Here is a 12,108-nt window from a genome sequence, read left to right on the forward strand (position 1 = left end):
TATTGTGTTCTCTCTACATTCTTACCCCTCACGTTGTGTGGTTCTGGACAGCTGTCCTGAGGAAGCAGCTCTGGGAGATGTTATTTAAGCGCGAGGACTGAGAGGGGTGCGTAGCTGTGTTGTAGAATTTGACTTTTTTTTTTTTTTTCGTATGTATAAGAAAGAAACTTCTCTGAGGATGAAGTCAGAAAAGGTTAAAATGCATGAACAATGAATCAGTTGGATGTTCCTGTTTAGTGTTCCAGCAGGAATGAAGGAAAATGGAATGGCTGCAGGGAAGTGTTAGCCAGGCTTGGGTCACCGCTGCATCACCATACTGCCCACCTCGTTAGCAGCACACAATATTTATGTATCTTCTTGGCCAGAGTTGCATCACTGTTGTTAAATTTCCATCATCCAGTGCCCTTTTTAAAACCAAACATCAAGGGTAGTTTTCTTGCCAGACATGTCAAGTTGTGATTGAGACTACAAATTTCTACTCAGTCACTTCTGTTCTTGTTTTCTCAACTGTAGACTCTGATCTTTGGATGGAAATTTGACGAATACCCTAATGTTAACCAGGCAACATGGAGGCAGAGAGGACTTTTCAGCATTAAAGTGTTTCAAGTAATCCAAATGTCTGGTTCGTGTTAAGACCTGTGTTCCTTGTGCCGTGTGGTTTCACTACAATGTGTCTAGATATAGATTTCTTCTTATTTTGCCTACTTGGGATTTGTTATGCTCTTCAAATTTCAAATTTATTCAGTTTTGGAAAGTGCTCAGTTACCAGCTCTCTGTTGCTCTCCTACGTTGTTTTGCATCTTCTCTCCTCTCCTTAAGTCCCAAGTGTGTGTATTATCATGGCTTCTACCCTCTGTCTCATCCCTCTGGTATTTTGGTGGGGGGTGGGGGGGAAGGAAGAAGAGTGAGGTGGCAGATTTCTCTCTTGATGACATAGTCCAGGTAATGTTTTTATTTTTTTCTGTAAAATCAGAAATATTTTTTAGTGGATCTGTTGCTTTTAATATCAAGGATAATATATTTACTTTAAAAATATTTTATTTTTTAGTAATCTCTAGGCCCAGCGTGGGGCTCAAACTCACAACCCCGAGATCAAGAGTCTCATGCTTTACTGACTGAGCTAGCCAGGTGCCCCTTAAGGATAATACTTGTATTTTAGATGGGCTATTTGCTACTTTTTTAAACCTGCTCGGATCTTTATTGGATAGTAGTATCTGTTCTTTGCTTTGGTCTTTTTTTTAAAAACTTCTTAATCCATACTTATTTTATATTCTGCTTCTCAGTTCCATCATCAAGTCCTCAGATGTCCAGCTTCACTGTTTGTTTTCACTGACTCTCTCTCATGGAAGTTTTTGTGGTGTTCTCTAGTTTTGGATTGTGTTCCTCTGGAAATACTGAAGGCCAGGGTTGATGGTGCACCACCCACAGAGGATGTGCTAATTTCTCAACATGTGGTTTCTTAGAACACTCAGTATAAATTGAAGGCTCAATTTATATTGTATGAAGACAGGCCTGTGGTTACACATTCACACAGGAGAGCCTGGCCCCTGTGCAGGTTGATACTCTAACTGTACCTTGTGTGTATCCAAGTCCGTGTTCTTTTTTTTTAAAAATTTTTTTTTTAACGTTTATTTATTTTTGAGACAGAGAGAGACAGAGCATGAACGGGGGAGGGTCAGAGAGAGAGGGAGACGCAGAATCTGAAACAGGCTCCAGGCTCTGAGCTGTCAGCACAGAGCCTGACATGGGGCTCGAACTCACGGACCGCGAGATCATGACCTGAGCTGAAGTCGGACGCTCAACCGACTGAGCCACCCAGGTGCCCCCAAGTCCGTGTTCTTTATCCCCCACCTTCCAAGGCAATTGTCAAAGAACCTGAGGTTCTAAGTTCCTGGGACCAGAAACTGTCCTGAGGGCCACCATGACTAATGTGCCTGCTTTCCCCCTGCAATTTTCCTCATTATTTCCCATTCTCTAGATATGCCCTTTATCCCCTCTGATTTTACCTCCTTACTTGCTAGCTCACCTAAGTATTCAGCATTTAAGAAAGATGCTTGTTTATCATTTTTAGTTTTGTAGTGGGAATGTTTTTTCAGGATATTTATCCCTCCAAAGAATCTAGAAATCAAAGAGTTGATGAGCAGTTTTTTTTTTAAGTTCATTCTGTGTAGTTATGGAAAGTGCATTGATGGAGGCTGATAATGGAAAGGTGAATATCAGTTAGCTTGACATTTTATTAGAACAGTTAAGAAATTAAGATGGATTGCAAGATGTGGAAACAACCTTAATGTTCATGGACAGATGAATGGATAAAGAAAATGTGATATGTACATACAATGGAATATTATTCAGCCTTCAAAAAAGAGGGAAATCCTGCCATCTGTGACAGATGGATCAACCTTAAGGACATTACACTAAGTGAAATAAGCTAGTCACAGAAGGACAAATATTGTATATCCCACTTATCTGAGGTTGATGGGTTTCAGGACACACTACCCCAAAATATGGCATGTTGGCATATTGGATATTTTAATTTGAAGGAATTATCATATTCTGCCACATCTGCCTACTCTTCATCAAACCTCCCATAAAAATGCACAGATCCATCTTTTTGGGTCTTCATTTCCTTATGAAAGCTCCCGTGTCGTGTGAAATTATATTGAACAAATTTATATGGTTATCTCCTGTTAATTTGTCTTTCTCAGTTTAATTGTCAGACCCAGGGATCCTAAGAGGGTAGGAAAAGAACGTTTTTCCTCCTCTATAAGATATATATATTTTTAAGTTTATTTATTTTTCAGAGAAGGAGACAACATAAGCAGGGGAGGGGCAGAGAGAGGGAGACAGAGAATCCCAAGCAGACTTTCCCCTGTCAGTGCAGAGCCTGAAGCAGGGCTCAAACTCATGAACTGGGAGATCATGATCTGAGCTGAAATCAGGAGTTGGACACTTAACCAACTGAGCCACTCAGGTGCCCAAAGTTACCCTTCTTTCTTAAGTTTATTTATTTATTTTGAGAGAGAGAGGGGAAGAGAGAGAGTCCCAAGCAGGCTCCACACTGTCTGCACAGAGCCCGATGCAGGGCTTGAACTCTTGAACCATGAGATCATGACCTGAGCCAAAACCAAGAGTTGGATGCTCAACTGACTGAACCACCCATGCGCCCCTCTATAAGAGATCTAAAATATACTTATAGAGAAAAAGAGGCAGAAGGTTTATGTGAGCAAATTATAGTAGAAAACTTCCCTAATCTGGGAAAGGACACAGACATCAAACTCCAAGAAGCACAGAGAACTCCCATTAGATTCAACAAAAACCAACCATCAACAAGGCATATCATAGTCAAATTCACAAAATACACAGACAAGGTAAGAATTATGAAAGCATCAAGGGGAAAAAAAGTCCTTAACCTGTAAGGGAAGATAGATCAGATTCACAGCAGGCCTATCCACAGATACTTGGCAGGCCAGAAAGGAGTGGCAGGATATATTCAATGTGCTGAATGAGAAAAATATGCAGCCAAGAATTCTTTATCCGGCAAGGCTGTCATGCAAAATAGAAGGAGAGATAAAGAGTTTCCCAGACAAACAAAAACTAAAGGAGTTTGGGACCATTAAACCAGCCCTGCAATAAATTTTAAGGGGGACGCTTTGAGTGGAGAGAAAATGAAACAAAACAAAAGACCAAAAGCAACAAATACTAGAAAGGGCCAGAGAACAACACCAACTCTATAGGCCACACAATGGCAATAAATTAATATCTTTCATTACTCACTCTAAATGTCAGTGGACTAAATGCTCCAATCAAAAGACATAGTTTATCAGAACTGATATACTGTTTACAAGAGACCCATTTTAGACCTAAACACTCCTGCAGGTTGAAAGTAAGGTAATAGAGAACCATCTATCATGCTAATGGTTGTCAAAAGAAAGCTGGAGCAGCCATATTTATATCAGACAAACTAGATTTTAAAATAAATACTGTAACAAATGATGAAGAAGGGCATTATATCATAATTAAGGGGGTCTATCCACCAAGAAGATCTAACAATTGTAAATATTTATGCCCCCAATGTGGAAATGCCCAAATATATAAATCAACTAATCACAAACATAAAGAAAGTCATTGATAATAATACCACAATAGTGGGGGATTTCAACGCCCCACTAACAGCAATGGACAGAATATCTAAGCATAAAATCAGCAAGGAAACAGTGGCTTTGAATGACACACTAGACCAGATGGACTTAACAGATACATTCAGAACATTTCATCCTACAGCAGCAGAATACACATTCTTCTTGAGTGCACATGGAACATTTTCCAGAATAGATCACATACTGGGTCACAAATCAGCCCTCAACAAGTACAAAAAGATTGAGATCATACTTAGCATATTTTCAGACCACAATGCTATGAAACTCAAAATCAACCACAAGAAAAAGTTTGGAAAGACCATGAATACTTGGAGATAAGAACACCCTACTAAAGAATGATTGGGTTAACCAAGAAATTAAAGAGGAAATTAAAAAGTACATGGAAGGCAATGAAAATGAAAACACGACATCCCAAAACCTCTGGGATGCGGCAAGGCAGTCATAAGAGGGAAGTATATAGCAATCCAGGCTTTCCTAAAGAAGGAAGAGAGGCCTTAAATACACAACCTAACCTTACACCTAGAAGAGCTGGAAAAATAACATCAAATAAAGCCCAAAACCAGCAGAAGGGAAATAATAAAGATTAGAGCAGAAATCAATGATATTTAAAACAACAAACAAACAAACAGAACAGAACAGATCAATGAAACCAGGAGCTGGTTCCTTGAAAGAATTAACAATCTCCTAGAGGAGAAAACAGGCAACAACCTCTTTGACCTCAGTCACAGCAACTTCTTACTTGACATGTCTCCAGAGTCAAGGGAAACAAAAGCAAAGATGAACTGTTGGAACCTCATCAAGATAAAAAGCTTCCGCACCGTAAAGGAAACAACAAAACTGAAAGGCAATGACAGAATGGGAGAAGATATTTACAAATGACATATCAGATGAAGGGATAGTATCCAAAATCTATAAAGAACTTAGCAAACTCAACACCAAAAATCCCCAAATAATCCAGTGAAGAAATGGGCAAAAAACATGAATAGACACTTTTCCAAAGAAGACATCCAGATGGCTAACAGACACATAAAAAGATGCTCAACATCACTCATCATCAGGGAAATACAAATGAAAACCGCAGTGAGATACCACCTCACACCTATCAGAATGGCTAACATTAACAACTCAGGCAATGACAGATGTTGGCGTGGATGCAGAGAAAGAGGAACACTTTTGCACTGCTGGTGGGAATGCAGACTGGTGCAGCCATCTGGAAAACAATATGGAGGTTCCTCAAACAATTAAAAATAGAACTACCCTATAATCCAGCAATTGCACCACTGGGTATTTATCCAAAGGATACAAAAATGCTGATTCAAAGGGGCACATGAACTCCAATGTTTATAGCAGCACTATTGACAGTAGCTAAGGTATGGAAAGAGCCCAAATGTCCATCGACAGATGAATGGATAAAGAAGACGTGGTATACATATACAATGGAATATTACTTGGCCATCAAAAAGAATGAAATCTTGCCATTTGCAACAACATGGATGGAATAGAGTATTATGCTAAGCTAAATAAGTCACTCAGAGAAAGAGAAATATCATGATTTCACTCACATGTGGAATTTAAGAAACAAAACAGATGAACATAGGGGAAGGGAAGCAAAAATAATATAAAAATAGAGAGGGAGACAAACCATAAGAGACACTTAAATACAGAGAACAAACAGGGTTGCTGGCGGGGTGTTGGATGGGTGATGTGCTAAATGGGTGATGGGCATTAAGGAAGACACTTGTTGGGATGAGCACTTGGTGTTATGTGTAAGTGACGAATCACTAAGTTCTATTTCTGAAATCATTATTACATTATATGTTAACTAGTTTAGATTTAAATTAAAAAAATAAAGATGTTAGATGATAGATACATAGATTAGATAGATAGATAGATAGATAGATAGATAGATAGATAGATTAAAAAAATAGACTCAAAGAAGCCAAGGCTAGGGGGAAGTTCTGCAATTTGAGTAAGTTCTAGAGACCCAATGTACACCATTGTGCCTATATACTATATTATGGTAACTTAATGATACTGTATTTTACACCTAAAAATTTGTTAAGAGGGTTGAGCTCATATTAAGTGTTCTTGTCACAATAAATTTTTTAAAATGCTGAAAAACATTTTAATAAAAAGTGTTTTTAGAAAATTGACATGGCTTGGCCTGCAGTGGTTGCATAGGAGGTGGAGAGAGTTGATTTTGAAAATATTTTAAGTATACGAGTAACATATACCTCCTATAAAAATTAATCAAACAGTACAAAGTATAATCCTGTACCTGTCTTCCCCAGTTATAGATTGCGCTCTTCTCAGTAGCATTCCCTAGAGATAACTCTCCCTATCTCCCTCTCTGTTCTCTGTCTCTCTCCCTCACTCTCTCTCTCTATATATATAATAAAAAATATATATAATATATAAAATATATAATATATAAATATTATAATATAAATATAAATCTATACTATTTATAAATATATAGTATATAAATATTTATAAAATTTATAAATATATAATAAATATAAACATTAATATATAATATATGAGTATATTATATAAAATATATAATAAAATAGAAATAAAATAAATTAAAAATTATACATAGATGTATAATTACATACATATATATGTATAATTTTTAAATTTATTTTATTTGTTTTTGTAATTTATTTTTTATTACTTTTTTGTTTTAATTTACTTTTTACTTTATTTTATTTACAGTGACAGTTTTATTAGGATACAAATGAACAGTCAAATAGACTGATACTTAGGATGGCAGAGTCTGGAGGAGTCCTGAGCCCAGAGCTTCCATGCCCTCTCCAGGCATGCCACTTACCCAGCATATCAGTATGTTCATTAACTGGTAAGATCTCCAAGCCTCACTGTTGAGAGTTATTATCTAAGGTTTTTGTTTTTTGTTTTTTTCCATAGGCATGCTGGAGTAGCTCATTGGCCACATCATTGAACTTAATCTCTAGTCCCCTTCTCCTCCCTACAGGTTGTGGAGAGTGGGACTGAAAATTCTAACTTCCAGTCATGGGGTTCATTTCTCTGGCAGCCAGACTTTCTGTCGTGAAGCTATCTAGCTGCACTGCCCAGCCCCCCTCCCACCCCCATGAGAAAATTTGCTAGTATAAACTCTGCTATGGTCCAAAGGGACTTGCATGACAAACAGAGACTTAGGAAATCCAAGGGTTTTTGAAGCTCTGTGTCAGGAACCTGGGACAAAATCAAATATGTGTATTTTCACCATACCACCACCTTGGACCTTGGGAGTAGTTGGTACCTGTTGTCTAAGGAACCTAGCCAAAAGTGAGATGGGAAAAATCTCATTTAGCATCCTGTTACATGGTGAAAGTGCAACAGAATTATTTCAGTGTTAGTTTAGATAGAACAAATATGACCTTATTTTTTTCTACTATTAATAACTTTATCTTTTCAATTTAAACAAAAAGAGAAGCAAAAAAAAAATGAACTAATAAATGAACCAGCAAACAATAAAACCCAAATGAAGTTATATCCAGTTTCCCCCATAATTGAAACTATGAAGCACTCGAGAGTCTGTACACTAAGCAGGTGGAGGGACTTGTGCTGGTCTTATAGGGGATGTGCTTGGAGGGCGCAGTTGGGCAGGGCTTGGTGTAATGGCTCCATTCTCCACTAGGGGGCTCTGCTTAGCTTACTGGGGTGGATCAGTGTAGCACACATGAACGTGAGAGGTGGAAATGGCCTCATCCAGCTCCCTAGTCTCTGGCACAGGAACTTTGTGCTGTCACCAACCTGCAGTCAAGCACTCCTCATTTGTCTCAGGCCTCCGTCCACTCCCCGCCTCTGTCTTGTCCAAGTACAAGCTGTCACCTGCCAGGCAACACCTCCCTCCAGAGTTGCATCTCAGATGGGGTTGTGTTTCAAATCCCCATACTTCAGAGACCAATGTGGCTTCGACCCACACCAACTCTGGGGGAGGATCTCACTGAGCAATGGCCTGGTGCTGGCTTGCCCCAGAAAATGTTCGTGTGATAGCACAGCAGCAGAGATTCAGAGATTATGGCAAATCACAACACACAGCCAGCACTAAGTTTCACCACCCTCTGGTGTCTTTGTCCTAATACCAGCAAATGTGGCTGCGCTCTGGGGTCCACTCGGACTTTTGCCCGTGGGGAGGCCATATGACCTGCACCAAATGCACTCCAAGCAGGGGAACCGTATCTCCCTGTGTGGCACATGGACCCATTAGAACCTGCTGCCTGCTCCTGGGGATTCACCCTCCTTTCTCATCAGAGCACTGCCAGGCACTGGGCTCTGGAACTTCAGACTCTGTGCTCCACTGTTTATAGAATCCTGGTGGTATTGAAACCCTCTCCTTTCTTCCCATCAGTGTTTTGGGGGAACAGATTTCTTGTTCAGTTCCCTGAAAGTGTTTTCACTTTCTCTTTCTCTCCAGCAACTTTTGGGGGAGTGTTTCCCTGCACTCTCTTGATGAGCGCACTCTCCCCCTTTCTCTGTCCTTTCTCTGTGGAAATAGCCCCCTACCCTCCACGGTTTTTCTCTTTCCCTGTTCACCTCTCCACACCATGTGCCTTCTGAGTTCTGTGGCTCAAGTTATGCAGATTGTTGTGTTAATCCTCAGATCAATTTCTGAGGTGTGCAAAATGGTTTGGTGCTAATCTAGTTGCGTTTTAGGGACGAGACAAGCTGAAGATTCCCATGTTGCTCTGCCATCTTGATCGCAATCTCAATGTATATATAGTTTTAATTTTAATTTTTTTAATGTTTATTTGTTTTTGAGAGAGCATGAGCGGGGGAGAGGCAGAGAGAGAGGGACAGAAAGAACCAGGGCTCGAACTCATGAACTGTGAGATCATGACCTGGGCTGAAATCAAGACTCGGTCGCTTAACTGATTGAACCACCCAGGCGCCCCAATGCATATATATTTTTAAATGTAGATTTTATTCATGTCTGGGGAGGCTAACAGATCAGGGGATGATTTGCTACTAGATAGTATGTTACTTACAGTTCCCAAGAAGAAGAGAACACAGCAGGTGCCTACAGGGCCACAGGAAAGAATACCAAGATTGGTCACAGGCAGAGAGAATGGAGAAACTGTGTAAGTAAGAGCCTTTTTGTGGGTTTTGAGGGAAGGAATGTGTGTTCACACAGGGTGAGCAGGTTAGACAGGTCTAGGATTGGCCATTTTGAATAATTTCATCAGCTCTAGGGTATAGGAACTACCCTAAGTTGTCTGGGTAGTGGCTCTGGGTATTGAGAGCAGGGGAATAGTGTTCCTGGGTGTAAAATCTCTTAAAGGCCATGGTTGGGGGATGTGGACTCTGTTATGGGTGGACTGCATATGAAAAGCTAGTTCACAGTCCTTTGCCGTAGGCCAGAATCAGCTGACCCTGGGAAGGGCATTGCCTTGCTTGGGACAGCAAGGTCCCAAGATGTCAAAGTCAATCCAGAAACTAGAAAACATGATTCACAAAACAAATTTTTTTTCAAAATGAGGTTAGATGATATATTTCAGCAACTTGCCATGTTCACATAACAAAACATATGAACATCTTTTCATGACAGAGGATACTGAGCTATATTTTTTTAAATGACTACATAGGATTCCCCTGTAAGAATATACAAAAACTTGGGGCGCCTGGGTGGCGCAGTCGGTTAAGCGTCCGACTTCAGCCAGGTCACGATCTCGCGGTCCGTGAGTTCGAGCCCCGAGTCTGGAGCCTGTTTCCGATTCTGTGTCTCCCTCTCTCTCTGCCCCTCCCCCGTTCATGCTCTGTCTCTCTCTGTCCCAAAAAAAAAAAAAAAAAAAAAAAAAAAAAACGTTGAAAAAAAAAAGAAAAAAAAGAATATACAAAAACTTGTTTACCCATTCTTCAATTTATGGATTTTCCATAAATTTCCAGTTTTTCCAGTTTCCAGTTTTTCATGATCATAAACAATATGGTAATGAAAGTCCTTATATACTTTTTTATGTGGGTGTATTTGTTTTAATATGAAATTTATTGTCAAATTGGTTTCCATACAACACCCAGTGCTCATCCCAACAGGTGTGTGGGTGTATATTTCTATAGAATACTTAAAAGTGGAATTTCTGGATCAAAGGGTTTACATATTACATTTGTAATGAATTGAAAACAGCATTTCATTACATATTCATTTGTAAATGAATTGAAAACAGCATTTTTCACAGAACTAGAACAAATAATACTAGGATTTTTATAGAATCACAGAAGACCCCAAACAGCCACAGTGATCTCGAGAAAGAAGAACAAAGCTGGAGGTATCACAATTGCAGATTTCAAGATGTACTACAAACCTGCAGTTAACAAAACAGTATGGTGCTGGCACAAAAATAGACACATAGATCAATGGCACAGAATAGAGAGCCCAGAAATAGATACACACTTATTTGGTCAATTAATCTATGACAAAGGAGGTAAGAATATACTAATATACTAATGGGTGGGGCGCCTGGGTGACTCAGAAGTGTCTGACTCAGTTTCGGCTCAGGTCATGATCTCACGGTTTCATGGGTTTAAGCCCCGTGTCAAGCTTTGTGCTGACAGTGCAGAGTCTGCTTGGAATTCTCTCTCTCTCCCTCTCTCTCTACCCCTCCCTTGCTCACACTGTCTCTTTCTCTCTCAAAATAGTAAAACTTAAAAAAAAAAAAAAGAATATACTTACAGGGAAAAGACATTCTCTTCCATAAATGGTGCTGGGAAAACTGGACAGCTACATGCAAAAGAATGAAACTGGCCCACTTTTTTTACACCATACACAAAAATAAATTCGAAATGGATTTAAAGACCTTAATGTGAGACCTGAAACTATAAAGATCCTGGAAGACAACGTTGGCAGTAACTGCTTTGACATTGGCCATAGCAACTTTTTTTCTCTAGATCTCTCTCTCAAAGCAAGGGAAACAAAAACAAAAATAAATTATTGGGACCACATCAAAATAAAAATCTGCACAGCAAAGGAAACGATCAACAAAACAAAAAACAACTCACTGAATAGGAGAAGATATTTTTTTTTTTTTTAAGAGTCTAGATTGTTTCTTTTTTTTTTTTTATTTTTTAATTTTTTTTTTCAACTTTTTTTTTTTTTATTTATTTTTGGAACAGAGAGAGACAGAGCATGAACGGGGGAGGGGCAGAGAGAGAGGGAGACACAGAATCGGAAGCAGGCTCCAGGCTCCGAGCCATCAGCCCAGAGCCCGACGCGGGGCTCGAACTCACGGACCGCGAGATCGTGACCTGGCTGAAGTCGGATGCTTAACCGACTGCGCCACCCAGGCGCCCCAGGAGAAGATATTTTCAAATGATATATCTGATAAGGGGTTAACATCCAAAATATAAAAATAACTTCTACAACTCAACACCAAAAAAACAATCCAATTAAAAAATGGGCAGAAGACCTGGGGGACCTAGGTAGCTCAGTTAAGCGTCTGACTCTTGATTTTGGCTCAGGTCATGATCTCACCATTGTGGGATTGAGCCCTGTGGCCAGCTCCATGATGGGTGTGGACCCTACTTGAGATTCTCTCTCTACCTCTGCCCCATCCCCCACTTGCATTTACTCTCCTCCCCACTCCCCCCCATTAAAAAAAAATGGGCAGAAGACCTGAATAGACATTTTTCCAAAAAGGACATCCAGATGGGCAACAGACACATGAAATGATGCTCAGCATCACTAATAATCAGAGAACTGCAAATCAAAACCATAATGAGACATGACCTCACATCTATCAGAATGTCTAAAATCAAAAAGAAGAAATAACAAGCATTGGTGAGAATGTAGAGAAAAAGGAGCCCCTGTACCCTGTTGTTGGGAATGTAAATTGGTACAGCCACGGTGGAAAACATTGTGGAGGTCCCTAAAAAAATAAAAAAATAGAAATACCATATAATCCAATAATTCCACTGTTGGGTATTTACCCAAAAG

Source organism: Panthera pardus, unplaced genomic scaffold (assembly GCF_024362965.1).
Source record: "Panthera pardus isolate Hobbes unplaced genomic scaffold, ASM2436296v1 HiC_scaffold_13, whole genome shotgun sequence".
Classification (NCBI taxonomy): domain Eukaryota; kingdom Metazoa; phylum Chordata; class Mammalia; order Carnivora; family Felidae; genus Panthera; species Panthera pardus.